The sequence below is a fragment of the Scophthalmus maximus genome, chromosome 3 (assembly GCF_022379125.1).
Source record: "Scophthalmus maximus strain ysfricsl-2021 chromosome 3, ASM2237912v1, whole genome shotgun sequence".
NCBI lineage: Eukaryota > Metazoa > Chordata > Actinopteri > Pleuronectiformes > Scophthalmidae > Scophthalmus > Scophthalmus maximus.
The window spans coordinates 7,191,603-7,206,645 of NC_061517.1; the positions used below are offsets into that span (position 1 = coordinate 7,191,603).

General features: G+C 45.9%; 1 protein-coding gene across 4 annotated transcripts in view; it reads left to right on the forward strand.

The window, feature by feature from the left end:
- The first annotated feature begins 218 nt into the window (after positions 1–218).
- The window catches only part of sulf2b (sulfatase 2b), a 50,138-nt gene continuing 35,313 nt past the window's right edge, over positions 219–15,043 (forward strand). For 2 of the 4 annotated variants that reach the window (XM_035644510.2, XM_035644515.2), the window contains exons 1-2: positions 219–654; positions 11,257–11,292. The gene's annotated coding sequence lies outside the window, so the exon portion shown is untranslated. Of the gene's footprint in view, positions 655–4,224; positions 4,315–11,256; positions 11,293–15,043 lie in introns of those variants that run through there. The other 2 variants (XM_035644512.2, XM_035644514.2) reach the window with 2 other exon arrangements.

Genomic DNA, 15,043 nt, shown 5'->3' on the forward strand with positions numbered 1-15,043 from the left:
GTGTGTGTGTGTGTGTGTGTGTCCCTCTTGTATTTATTTCATTTTGTCCTCTCTGCTGCTGACTCCGCCTGTTCCAGTCAGGGAGAGGGATTTCTCAGCCTCCCCATTGGTCAACAGTGAGGCTAAGTCCCCGCCACCCTCCCCCTCCCCTCCCCTCCCCTCTCCTGTCTCTCTCTCTCCCTCTTGGCCAGAGAGAGAGAGAGAGAGAGAGAGAGAGTGAGAGAGAGAGAGAAAGTGGAGAGGCAGGCAGGCAGACGTGTTGCAACAGATGGCTTTACCAGCAGCGGCTCGGCAGCGGCTGCACCAAGGAACTCTGAGACGGCGTTAGACACAGACAGCGGCGGAGAGAGAGGGGAGGGAGGGGTGTGAGGAAGTCGCCGTGCCGGAGCAGAGAAGGAAAAGGAGAGAGAGTGGGGTGACTTCCTTCCTCCCCGTCGTCCATAAACTCAGTGTTCTCCTCTCAACGCAGAAGAAGACCCGTCGGCTCAGAAGTTTGGTGGATTTGCGTAAAGGGACGGCAGCAACAGTTTGCTCGGAGGAGATGAGTGTGTGAGCCTTCATCCTCCTCCTCCTCCTCCTCTTCCTGCCCTGGGGTCAGAGAGGAGAACACCTGCTGACAGCGAGGAGGTCCTGAGGGAGGAGATACAGCAGCAGGTACAGGACAGTTTCTACTCTGTTCTACTTTAGTTTTTAGTTTTTCTGCTTCTGCAAGAACAAGTCTGAGTTCGTCATTAACAGGCTGGTGTGTGTGTGTGTGTGTGTGTGTGTGTGTGTGTGTGTGTGTGTGTGTGTGTGTGTGTGTGTGTGTGTGTGTGTGTGTGTGTGTGTGTGTGTGTGTGTGTGTGTGTGTGTGTGTGTGTGTGTGTGTGTGTGTGTGTGTGTTTGACTTTTCAGTTCTGCTCTACTTCACTGTGTCACTTTCAAAACAGCTTTGTTACTGTGTGTGCACTTGTTTGCACCTTTGTGTGTGTTACATGTGCTGCTTTTTCTGTATGTGTGTGTGTGTGTGCGTGTGCGTGTGTTTGTGTGTGTTTATTCCTTCCTGCTCTGAGAACACGTGGGATTGTGTTGAAGCTGCGCAACACTGAGGTCAGTCAGGAGAGAGAGGGAGGAAAGAAAGAAGAAGGGGAGATGAATGGAGGGAGGGAAAAAGAAGGAAGGAAGGAAGGGAGGGAGCGAGGAAGGAAAGCTGTTCCCCTAAGCTCCGTTTTTATTGTAATAATGTTTTGTTTTTTTCATGATAGACTTTTCCAAGCAACAAAGCTTCACAGGGAAAATAAACGCAGACAGGAGGCACTGAAGTGAGTTCGACGAAACGATAAAAACAAAGAAAGAGGTGAAGCGAGGAGAGAAACAGGTGAAGCTGATTGTTCAGACGACAGTGAATCAGAGGGAAGTGGAGGTTTGTAGAAGTTGGTGCAGCGGGTGGAGGCACGGTGAAGGTGTCCGGAATCCACGACCTCATGGTGTGTGTGTGTGTGTGTGTGTGTGTGTGTGTGTGTGTGTGTGTGTGTGTGTGTGTGTGTGTGTGTGTGTGTGTGTGTGTGTGTGTGTGTGTGTGTGTGTGTGTGTGTGTGTGTGTGTGTGTGTGTGTGTGTGTGTGTGTGTGTGTGTCAGTGGGGTGAACCACCTGACGTGACTGATCGATCCTGGTAACTGTGGTTCAGAGACATTCACGTTCCCTTCAGGTTGATTTGAGACGTTCCGTCTCCGTCAACATGAAGTTTACACATTTGTTGCATTCATGCCGTGACATTTCATGAAATCTGATAATTATTTTTTCAAATAATTAATCAATTGTTTGGTTCACAACATGGATGTGAAACCTTTTCCCACCAGGGCTCATTTCAGTTGTTATTAGATCCTTTGAGGGCCAAACTAAATGAGAACAAAATGTCAAACACTTCCTTTCCCCAAATATGCCTGATTTTCCATCGAGATCCATGAATTATTCCATGTAAAATATGTGAAAATGTCCCAAAAAACATCCTATATCACAATGTTTAAGTCCCCCTCCACTCAAAAAAGTGTTTTTCTTCTGTTTCTATCCTCTGACATTGACTATAGGGTTCTTGTATCTGAGCAAATTGTGCCACTGTAGGTGTTTTCACATTCCTCTGCTGGAGGCGGAGATTTCTGTGCCACTTCTCTGCAATTTTGAAATTCAAACGAATCCTGGGGCAAGCTAGTTATAGTACGTCACAAATACAGAAAACCAATCGCTGTCGAATATGCAAATTTAGGCAAAGAGACCAAAAACCTCCAGTGCACACAGAGGCAGCGCATCCACAAGAGGACGGCAGGTGTGTCAGACAGTTGGACTCAGCATTAGCAGCTTGTCAAAGTTTTGTGGCTGAATCTCGTCGATGTTGCCATAGGCCGTCTTGTTGTGCACATTCTTCCACCGGTCAACCTAGTGCGAGCAGCTGTGGTGAGCGCGGCCTCTGTTATTTACATGTCATGAATATTCATAGTCTCAGAATTCCTCAATGAGGGAGAGAGAGTGGATGGTTTCCAGCCCCATTTCAGAGGGGTTTTTTAAAAACTTTTTTTGGGGTAAACAATGTTAAACTAAATATTAGGCATAGCAGATTTGATATACTTTAAAACGTGACTGGAAGGGGGTTCTTTAAAGAAAAGTGATTGACTACTCTCAAAATGTTGTTGAAGAAAATGAAATAAAAGTTGTTTTTTTAAAGAATTTGATTACTAAACATTTCTGTATTGCATTTACAGCCTCTTGTCAGTAGGGGGTACTGCAGCCCTGGAGGCGCCCTCTGCTGGTCATTTGAGAGAATACAGGTTTTAGGAACTTCCACATTGGCTTCACTTTATCTACTTTTCATGAATAGTATTTGGTCACGGCTTTCATGCTAACGTACCATTCTAAAGATTAGCACACACCGGCCGCCCCTGCCTCCTCTCTCCAGGTCATTCTGACGTGTCACGTCAGACAGGACCTGGTAACATGATTTGATTCGCTGGTGCCTTTTCTCAACTTCGACCGAACGGTTCGTGAGTAGTTCAGTGACTCAGTTTGTGCCGGAACTGCGAGAACAGGAGCATCAGTTGGAGACGAGGTGGGCAAGAAATAATTTTCGTCCTCCGGTTCCATCACATGCTTCCCTGCGTCTCCGTGCATCCAGTTTATTATTTTAATGACACATGTTCATGTACTGTAACTGGCTCCTAAAGTGAGGACTGTGTGGAGGCAGCAGCCATGTTGAACTTCAGAGCCACAGACAAGAATCAAAGCATTGTCCACTTCTGTTAGTTCAACGACTGAAACTGTGCTTATTGATGGTTTCCTATTGGTGCATGCGTGCGTGCGTGCGTGCGTGCGTGTGTGTGGTCTGACTGATGGGCATTTGTTATTGATATTTTGATGACATTTGTTTGTCAGTACATGTCAGGGCTGAGTGAGAGCTATAAATTAACAGAGAGTTAGAGACTGTGTGTGTGTGTGTGTGTGTGTGTGTGTGTGTGCGTGTGTGCGTGCGTGCGTGCGTGCTCGTGCGTGCGCCTGTCTGTTGTTGCTGTTGCCTGAAGCTGTTTCTCAGCCTCTGTCCTTTGACCCCTGGACTTTCCCCTCCCTCCCTCCCTCACTTTTTTTTCCGATGATGTCAGGGCGTCTCTTCATATTTCATCAGAAGCGTCTTCAGCCAATGTGTGACATGAGCTCATACTCCATTTCTGCTTCACGGATATGAATTTAAGATGGTCACTGAGTTATGGACGTTTAAATTGAACATGTTTCTCTTGTGCCACATGTCGGTGAAAAAGCCATGAATCAGGTTAAAAGCTTAATTTGTTTATATTTATTACATAACATTTTTATGAGAATGCAGCAACCAGTCACAACACTGGGCTCGAATCAGGGTCAAAAAGATCCTGACTCAATTTCGTTATCAACCACCCGAGCAGCTGCAAAAAAAAAAAAATGCCACAACCCTGAACACACACACACACACACACACACACACACACACACACACACACACACACACACACACACACACACACACACACAGTGATGTCATCACAGAGAGTCAGCTGATCCTGCTCGGCCCAACGTTGAAACCATGGCAACGCAGCCTGGTGACCCTTGAACTTGTTACAAGCTGGAACCTGTGGGGCACACACACACACACACACACACACACACACACACACACACACACTTTCTCTCTCTTGACTGTCGGTCTCTGTCTGTCTCCGCTTCGCTTACTTTTTCTCACATTGTCGTTCTTTTCTTTTCTTCTCTTTGTTCTTCTCTTTTTAATTCTGATTCACTTAGAGTCCGAAGCATGGGAGGTAGGTGTGTGTGTGTGTGTGTGTGTGTGGGTGTGGGTGTGGGTGTGGGTGTGTGGGTGTGTTGGAGCTGCTTAGATTCCACTCAGCTTTATTTTTAATGTGTTCTATTCTTTATTGTCCTGATTCTGATGGTCAGAGGGTGAACATTCACATCAGCAGAGTCTAATTTGAATTTACTGTTAACAGAGACAAGTTCTGTCTCTGGAGAGTTTTGAAGATTTCAGTTTAACCACAAATTACCGTGTTTCCTGAAGAAATGAGGAGATAAATGTTTTTAAAAACTCACCTCTCTGTACCATGCTGATGTGGAGCATCTGTCACCATCGGCTCTTCCTCCATCTTGGATCTCTGTTATTGTTTTATCGTGTCCTGTGAAGTTTTAACTCACAGTATTTGTTGTTGGTTCTTAGTTAGTCAGTTGGTTTGTTTGTCAGCAGGATTACTCAAAAACTGCTTAATAGATTTCCATGAAACTTGGTTGAACGATGCGACACGGGCCAAGAAAGAACCCATTCAATTTTGGTGTGGATGCTGACAAAGGGGCGGATCCAGGAATGTTTTAATCACTTTCTTTCATTTTTTTTTGATTTTCACTGATTTACCAGGGAATAATTAATGGATCTGGTTCGAAAAAATCTGGCACATTACTGGAGCTGATGTCTATGAGTGTGTGAAACTGGCCTTGGCGGAGGAATGAGCTCAACTGACATTCTATTCCTCTCTTTAATGAACACTGTGGCCTGTACGTGGCGCTAACTGCATTTTGGACGGTTGTGTTATCCAGTCACGTCGTCCTAAGGGTGTTTTCTCCACTGGGTTTTGCAGAGAGACTCATAAATCACCTCGTAAATCTCCTGCAATTTAATTGTCCTTTTCACTTTGTTTCAGTTGGACAGAAGGTCAGTCAGCGTTTTTTTAAATGTATTTATTCTATAACAGCTCTGATTGGTGTTCACCCTCCTTGTGCTGTTACATGATAAAGCCTTTGCCTCCCTCCCTCCCTCCCTCCCTCCCTCGCTGCAGCAGAATTGATGAAATTGGTAATCGTTATAGACCACTGCTTTGGAGCGGCTGACCTTCACAGAGACTCGGAGCGGAGGATGGAGGCAGGGAGAGGGAAAGAGAGAGGGTTTAGTTTTAGCGAATCTAAATACTCTACAGAGCGGTTTTAAACAGTGACGGTCTCTGCAGCAGCAGCGGAGCCAAACTTAGTTACATCCACAACAACAGCCAGTGCTGGTTACATCGGAGAGACGAGGACGAGGACAGGACGTTACTGCTCATCAAGAGGAACATAAGCAACTGAATACACTTATTCATTTTGGTAAATTTCATTTTCTTGAGTTTCATCAGAGCAATATTTTATCATTTTCCTGAGGAAATAAACCGAGGCCTCTTAAACGAAAAAGACAGCCTTGAAAAAATCTGTCATTTCTTTTACTCTTTTACACTCTTTTACATTCCCCAACTAGACAACCTCACATTCACTCACACGTACAGATGATCTAGACTTATAATTTTAAAGGCACGGTGAGATTGAGAGCGTGACTCAGAGAATAACCACGAACCCAAACATCTGGAACTGTCATTGCTCGTGAGCAAACCCTCTGAACCTCACAACCGGCCGGCCGTTTTTTAAAGGTATGTTTTCTTTGAAAAGAAAATTACATAAATTACATCCTACGCACACCAGCAGACTTAAACATGATAGGTCAGGACTCTGTTGTGAAATGGGCTTGTTGGATGTGCAGGGCACGAGCCTCCCAGGGGGGAGAAAGAGAATGCCATTTTGAAAACCACCCAGCTTGTACAGGGGCCAATCAGGTGCGTCGGGTTCGTCAGTGAGGTGGGAGGGGCCAGGCCAATCAGGAAGGGAATGAGGGAGGAGACAGGCCAAAACAAATTCTGCCCCGGGCCTGAAGCCATCGCAACCTTTTAGTTCATTCTGCACAATTTGTTGTCTGTTATTTTGGACGTGGGCTCATCCGGCAGGAGTGACAGGTATTGTTATACGAGATATGACAAGACATGTGAGAGGATAATTGGACCTAAGTACAACATGCACAATCCCAAGGAGATGGCATTCAATGTCACCTGTTCATTCTGCACAATCTGGGCCTTGGCATTAGTATCCGCTCTACTGTCTTTTTCCTGACCGCCAAACACACTTCAGACACAGATGCAGTACAGTATGCTCCTTTCTTTAAGCCCTAGTTCTCTTTTGCTAGAGGAATAAAATAAATGTTTTATGTTTTACTATCATTTTGGCTGAAGAGTCTTGATGTACCTCTACCCATTTGTCAAAGGGGTATTTTGGTGGAAGTAGTGGACATGCGTGCAGCGTCTAGTTTTTGTCGGTTTTCAATAATTTAAAAGTCTGTCCCCGGGATGAGCCTACATCTGTTTATTTCCCTGCAGCCCGTGTCGCTGAGTGTAGTGCAGATGTAGAACTGCTGAATAAAACAGCAGCAGTCAGACATGATCCCATGAAGCCCCGCCGGATGGAAATGCACAAAAAGAGAGAGAGAGAGAGAGAGAGAGATAGATTTAAACTCCACAGTGCTGTCTCCTGGAGAGGTAGCGATTGGGCCACTGTGTGTGTGTGTGTGTGTGTGTGTGTGTGTGTGTGTGTGTGTGTGTGTGTGTGTGTGTGTGTGTGTGTGTGTGTGTGTGTGTGTGTGTGTGTGTGTGTGTGTGTGTGTGTGTGTGTGTGTGTGTGTGTGTGTGTGTGTGTGTGTGTGTGTGTGTGTGTGTGTGTGTGTGTGTGTCCGTCCGTCTGCGGGGCTCCATTAGCTGTGACATGCTGAGTAGAAATGGAGCAGCGTGATTCAGACTGACAGAACAGGGCGAAGACGGACAGCAGGAGGAAGTGAAGAGCGTTTCACATGAAGGTCACAGATGATTTTCAAGTCCTGTGGGGGAAACCTGTGGTTGAGCCCGGCGATGGTTACCACGGTCGCCGGAGACTGACACCATCCCAAAATACTCCACCTACTTTCACTACCTCAGTGAACACACCTGGCGCTGGCTCTACCTGCAGAGCACCCGTGTCTCACGGCGGCGCTCATCTCATTGATATCGATTCACACGTCGATTTGATTTCCAGCGAAAGATTGAAATGTCTTGTCGGTTCATGTGACATCACACGCTGCCAGTGTCTGAGTTGAACCACTCACACTGGAGAGGAGAGACGTCAGAAGAGCTGAACAGGCTTTAACTGTCAGCCTGAGATGGACAGGGGGGATTTAAGGGTCCAGGGAAGGAGGAGAAAGAGGAGATAACAAGAGGAGATGAGGAAAGGAGATGAGAATACAGTAGGAGATTTGAGGAAATGAACAGAAGAATAGAGCAGAGTCAGATGAAATCTTATGGAGGAAAAAGGAAGATGAAGAGAGGAGGAGGTGAGGAGAAGAAGCAAGGAAAGGAGAGAAAACATGACAGTAGAGGAGAAGGAATGAGGAAAGGAAATAAGGAGACAGAGAGGGAGATGAAGAGAGGAGGAGGTGAGGATGAGGAGAAGAAACAAGGGTGACGGAGAAGCTTTTCACTGAAGCATGAAATGAGAATTGGACGATTTTTACTGGTGGAAAATAAACACACACACACACACACACACACACACACACAGCGTAGCACTTAAAATTCTGACCCCATCACTTGCCCTCACCCCCCCCCCCCAAAATATCTCCTCCTCCCCGTCTAAACTTGGTGGCGTGTGTGTGCGTGCGTGCGTGCGTGCGTGTGTGCGTGCGTGCGTCCGTCCATCAATACGAGACATCAGTAGAATGTAGAAACTGGAGATTTTCTCAAATATCGATCACTCTGTTATGTCCCCCCCCCCTCTCCTCTGTGTTTTTGCATCACACCTCAATGAGGCTCAGACTTCCTGTCTGGCATCTTTGTTGCTTCTTTTCCACAATTACATTTGTTTCCTGCTGCGGTGAAAATCATTTATTTGAGTCATCAACCTGTTAGCTGCAGATTGAATGAGTGAAACTACAGCGTAACTGAGGGACAACGACTGAATCGGAGTCTGACAGTATCTTACACACCGCTGCGGACGCCATCCGCTCCATACACCTCGATCACAACCACAGATTTCTCAAGGTTTGAAAATATAGCGTAAGAAAAAAATTCAACGAAATATGTAACACAGGTCTGGTTGTTTTTTGACATTTGAATGAGGAAAAGTCACGGACTAAACTTTTGAGACAACAAATCTTCAGGTCAGACGTGAAATAAGTATCGCGTATGCATTTAACAGATAACCGTCTCTGTCTGCTGCAGCTTCACAGAGACGAGCGGAGGATTCCCAGAGTTTTCCAGACAGTGAAACAATTTTAATTCTGTCGACGTGGAGCCGAGGTGAACCAGAGAGATCAGGTTCAAGTTCAGGTCTTTGACCTGCCTGAAGACCTCTACTGTGTGGTCTTATTATCCCACCAACACACACACGCAGACTGAGCCCCCCAAACAGACCAGCTAATTGGAGATGTTGTATCGCCTCCCTCATGTCTCTTGCTCTTTCTGTTTCTTTCACTCACACACACACACACACACACACACACACACACACACACACACGCACACACGCAAAACCCAGTGGGAATTGGCAGCTCGGAGCGAATTGAGAGAGAAGGCAGAAAGTCATTACTTTTCTCACTAGATGTGTGTGTGTGTGTGTGTGTGTGTGTGTAATCCCTCCATCAGTATGCCGGTCATGCTTTGTAACAGAAGGAAGGAAATTGAAGAGAGAGAGAGAGAGAAGTAGAGGAGGGGGAGAATAAGAGGAGGGGGGGGCGACAGTTCAACATGGACTTCTTTTGATTACAGATGGTAAATGTGCCTCAGTCACCACCACCACCTCCTCCTCCTCCTCCTCCTCTTCATCGTCACCTCACTCCCTTCACTCGGGGGATTTGTGGTGGACGTGAGAAGAATCGCTGGCCTCCCTGCATGTGTGTGTGTGTGTGTGTGTGTGTGTGTGTGTGTGTGTGTTCTCCTGTATTCTGTGTGTGAGAGGTGGTGTTTTTATGTCAGTGTTTTTTTAAAAACCGGGGTCACGGACCTTCAAATGTGACATCAACTGAAGCTTCTGTCATTCACTCTTCACTTTGATCTCACCTTCATTAACTCAAGAGAGGATTGAAAAAAAGCCACAATTTGCAGTTTTATTCCTTGTCAGCGCCGCCCTCCTCCATCCCTCCTCCATCCCTCCTCCATCCCTCCTCCATCCCTCCCCCATCCCTCCCCCATCCCTCATCCCTCCCTGACACCCGTCCGTCATCCGATGAGCCGTCATCAATATGCTGATTAATTCAGTGCGTTCAATGCACTTAACTAAATGGGAAACAGTCGTCTTTCGGCAGTGAGCTGATTTACTCGATGATTTTATGTTCTTGGGGTAATTTATACCTTTATAGACTGTGGGAGGAGAGAGGGGGTTTACTCTGCAACATCACGGCCTTCTCTGCAAAACCACCACTACGCCCGGGATTTTTGACCATCTTAACTCCTGTTTTGCTTTGAAAATACTTATCTAGTTTGTCTTTACTTGTTTTTTTTCTTCCTGTCTTTGTCTGGTTTCCCTCCTCTGTGACTGTCCGCCCCGTCCTGATGTGTTTCACCTGTGTTCAGTTGTCTCTACCGCCTTTGTGAATTTAGTCTCTGTGTGTGTCTTTAGTCTTAGTCCCTCCTCAGTCTTTTTTCTCGGCGCGTATATGTCCCATCCTGTTCACTTCTGCTCAGTTTGGATCAGTTCAGTTTATTCCAGTTGGTTCCAGAATAAAATCTCTGGTGTATAAATCTAAAGGATTTAAGAAATAAGAGTGAAACAAGTTTAGACTTCAGCCGTTATACTTTAATAAGTTTTTTTTCAGTCAATATCAACTCAGTATAAAAAAAAACCACTCAGACTATTTCCTATGTATATTTGAGATGTTCAAGTTGAAAATGAATGAAATAAAATGATGTAATGAGCTTGGGCGGAAAAATCCCTGCGAGCAGAGCAGAAAGTTGAAGGACGCACGTTTCCAAACTCCGTCCTGAGGATTGACCTGCGGCGCCACAAGATTAGATCATTTCCATTTTTTTATTCATTACATTCCATCTAATATAATGCAGACAGTCAAATAAGTGAATTTTACTTTATGCTCTTGAATGAGTCAAGGTGAAAGAGAGAAACATGACCTGACAGCTCATATTCGCCTGCAGCTGATTTGTGCAGTGGTTTATATCCTGCTCATCTCCGCTGTGAGCTCAGCGTGAGACGACCAGGACCTGAGAAAAAACAACCAGAATCAGACGGAACAGTGGAAAACATCCTGTAAGAGGCGCCTCATTAAAATGATCTTGATGACGACCTGAACACAGAAGCTGTCACTTTAAATAAGATAGAAAAAAAACAATGGTGTCTGTTTGACTGAGTGAGTGAAAATGACTCCGCTGCCGTTTCACTCTCGGCTGTCAATCATGATGTCTCGGCCCGTTTTTATTGCATCAAATAACTAATTAAAAACCAAACTTATCAGAAACATGAACACTTGAACATACATCAGTGTGATTAGAACTACCTAAATTGACTGAAACAATCTTTATTTGACATGTATTTTTTTGGTTTGGTCCATGTCCCAGCTGCTAACATGGAGGGGGCGGGTTTATGATCTATACTGCAGGCAGCCACCAGGGGGCGAACAAGATTATTAGACTTTTGGGAGCTGTCATGTCATCCATCTTTATTTACAGTGTGCGGTTTATCCTCTGACAGTGTTGTCTGTGAGAACACTGATCCGGACAGAGTAGACATCTGTCCTGGCTGTGTGTGTGTGTGTGTGTGTGGGTGTGGGTGGGTGTGGACGTCAGTCCGAGCTGTGGACAGAAAGTTGTAGACGAGTCTCAGGTCGTCTGGTTAACTCTCCCTTCTGTCTTTGTTCGTCTTTGCAGGACTGAACTCAGCAGGAGAGGGGACACGATCAACAGGTAAACCTCTTCAGTGATTCAACCACTCAAACACAAACTCTGTTCAGATGATCTGAGCTCATGGAGCGGGTTCATTTAGCTTGTGTCCAAATCCACTTTTGTGAGTTTAACAGTATAGAATCGTTTAGTTTTAGAGGTCAAGAGGACATGTGACAGGTCAAGCTGATAGTGAGCGCCCCCTGCTGGATCACGGTTTGACAAGCTTCTTGACTGTGCGTTTTGAATATGAAATTTTCCACGTGCGTTTGAATGATAAGCAGGAGCAAAAACTGAAACCGAACACACTCTTTTATTGCAAGGACACAGATGGGAGGAGTCAAGGCCGACATGCACACACACACACACACACACACACACACACACACACACACACACACACACCATTCCCTTGTTGTGATCCAGTAACAGGAGCCTCACATTCCCACATTCCTGATTAATGATGCAGGTTGGACTTAAACAATGAAATCACACACAAACAAACACACACACAAACACATAATACATTTCATTTATAGAGCACTTTTCGTTGCTAAAAGCAATCTCATGAATACGCTGTTTGTACTATTGACCTTCATGTGATCAGTCCCAGGACGATGTAGTTTAGAGCCTAAAGAGAATGCAATTTGAATTTCTAGAAGTGAAAAACCCAAAACCCAAAACGTGTGCTCCTAGGAAGTGTCAGTTTGTGACAAACGTTCGGAGACTAAATGGGAAAATGGAGGATGTGGACAACATGTCACCCCACTGACGCCTTCACGTCCAGCTCAGAACTCGCTCGATGTATGATCTGATTAAGACGTTGAGACGCTGGGAGACGTTGTGGTTCAATCCCGACTTTTGATCAATTAAAAGATTAAAAGCCACAAAATTCCAACAGCCCCTTAGATACTTCCAGGTACAGAACTGTGGTCAGACCTACGGTCACTGGTAGTGAGAACGTCACCAAGTTACAGGAGACGGGTTCCCTTTGCACCACTCTTCAAGACAGTGACAGAAAATGATCAAAAAAAAACTGGTGTTGATTCTGAAAATAACAGGTCGGATTTGACAAGAGTAGTCAGAACAGGTAAAACTCATCGGGATTAACACAGGTGCGACTCCTTGTGATGCATCAGGTGTAGGAGGCGAAACGAGCAGTGTGGAGGTGTTGGTGCGGGGCATTAGTGTTTTTCTTAGCTCTAAACAACGAGTTGTTTTCTGCGTCGTCGACGAGAGACGAAGGTGAAACAGTGAAGACGAGGAAGAGTTTTGGTTTCAGTGTGAACTCTGTGCTGCCTCGACGATTCTGGTTCAGCTCCAGGTGACCTGCACTCCCCCACATTCCTCTGTGTGTGTGTGTGTGTGTGTGTGTGTGTGTGTGTGTGTGTGTGTGTGTGTGTGTGTGTGTGTGTGTGTGTGTGTGTGTGTGTGTGTGTGTGTGTGTGTGTGTGTGTGTGTGTGTGTGTGTTCCCACGTGTTTCTGATCACCGAGTGGAGTCAGAGCCAGACGTGGACGAGATGAGACAGAAAGGAGGCGTACAGTAAACCTGCGCACAAACAAACAAACAAAGGTGGAAAAGAAAGGAAAACCGAACATTTTTGTTAGGAGGATTGAACCTTCAGCAGAAACAGGTCAGAGGAACGTCAGTAACATCAATCACTGATACACACACACATATTGTTAACCTGCCACGCTGACAACACGTTCTGTCCGCAGTGACCACTGGGAGTGTGTGTGTGTGTGTGTGTGTGTGTGTGTGGGTGTGCGCCACTGTGGTCCGAAATTTCTGTGGAAAACTAAGTTTAAACAGGAAACAATTGGTGCTTCATCACCTTTGTTTTTCATCAGTTGATACATAACAGTGAACAATGTTTTACCCGAGGAGGTTATGTCGTTTGTTAGTTTATTCATTGGTGACTGGCTGATATCTATGAGTGCGTGCAATTTGGTGTGTTTTCAGAGGACTGTTGAACCTTGGAGGAGGTCTGAGCTCTGCTGAGGGACTTTCTATTTATTTTTTATGTTTCAGCTTCTCAGATTTTTATAACTTCTAGTTTTATAAGTCACTGTGTATTATTCTTAATTTAACATCTGAGTTGTTTGGGCAAAAACAATATACTCTATCTGAATGTCAGTGTGGGATTCAACTGTGAGAAGCACATTTCTGCCATTTTCTGACATTTTCTAGACAGAAACATTGATCAATGAATCAATAATCAAAATAACAAAATATTGGTTAGGTGCAGCCGACCCCGCGTACAACTTGCTCCACAGCACCGTCGGTGTTTAGGACCCTGACATACGGCGAACCTGATCCAAGTCTGACACAACATGCTCATGTAATAAATCTACATTCATCAGGGTTAGAAGCCTCGTGAAGCAGCAGCAGCAAATAAATACTGAACCATCATATATCAAACATGCTGCTTATACACGGAGTGAGTCTATAGGAACATATAGTTCTGTGTGTGTGTGTGTGTGTGTGTGTGTGTGTGTGTGTGTGTGTGTGTGTGTGTGTGTCTGTGTGTCTGTGTGTGTCTGTGTCTGTGTGTCCGTGTCCAGTGGTCATGTCCCTACAGAGCTCTCCCGCTCTCCTCCATCAGCCTATTTTTGTCTCTGAGTAGGCAGAATGGATGAACCGCCCGGAGGGATGGAGAGGGGGATGAAAAGAGTGAGAGAAATGGAGGAGGAGGAAAGTGTATGTGATGTCCTCTCTCTCTCCCTCTGTCTCTCTCTCTTGTGTTGCTTGGTGAAGTTTGCCTCGAACCTGTTTTGTTTGCAGTTTGTCATAAAGCAATTGGAGCTGATGGACAGAGACGGGGGCGGAGGGGGGAGTATGGTTTCAGGCCCTGGACAAGAAATTGTAAGAAGTGAAATCGTGGTACTTTGGGGACGTGACGTCAGGACTTTTAGTTTCTGTTACCGTGGGGAACCACTGGTCCGCCCTCAAGATGGTGCTTCGTACAAAAACATGGTGTAAATATAAAGTTTTGCTTTCATGTGTTAATTGTTTGTGTTTTAGTCAGTGTTCCATAATCATATATTCATATGATTTTTTGGGGATGAGATAATATCTGCCAATTTATCACATACTTATCACAACATGGAACAGCCTGCACATTTATGGCTTGAACGTGTTTTTAAAGGTCGCGTGTAAGTGAACGTGCTCAGAAGTTCTCCCCCTGCGATGAGTGTGGTCACACAACACGTGACAGCCCTTTTCTTCGACTTCGATCCACAGAGGCTGAGTGTGGCTGCATCGCTCCAGCCTTCAGCTTCGTGACACGACTGAGGTCAGATTGAGCCGGCCGGCGGCTCTGCGCAAACATTCGGTCGATAAAACCAAGCGGAGTGAATTCACAGCGCGCCCGAGAAGGGAGGCAGCAGCTGCTTCTCCCCCTGCTGCTCGGAGGGAAGCAGCTGCTGGTGTGGCGGAGGATACCGCCTCAGGGACTCACAGCGACACGCACGCCCCCAGAGCTCTCCTGTGGGCCGGTCAGCGGGCTACCAGGTGTGGCTGGAGGACGGGTGAGAGGAGAGGGGTGGAGAGGGAGGCGGAGGAGGTGGCAAGTGTAACTCGTGACCGCTGCTCTGCCGCCCTCAGCTATGTGCAACCACAGAAAAGAAGATAAATAAATAAAGAAGACAAATGTCCCCTCCTGTGGAGGACAAAGTGAATCTTCCCTCTGGCTCCTCTCCGCTGCTGTTTCAGAAACTCGAGAGCAGAGGAGGAGACGACAACAGAGCCGGAAGACGGAGGAGAAATCCTGA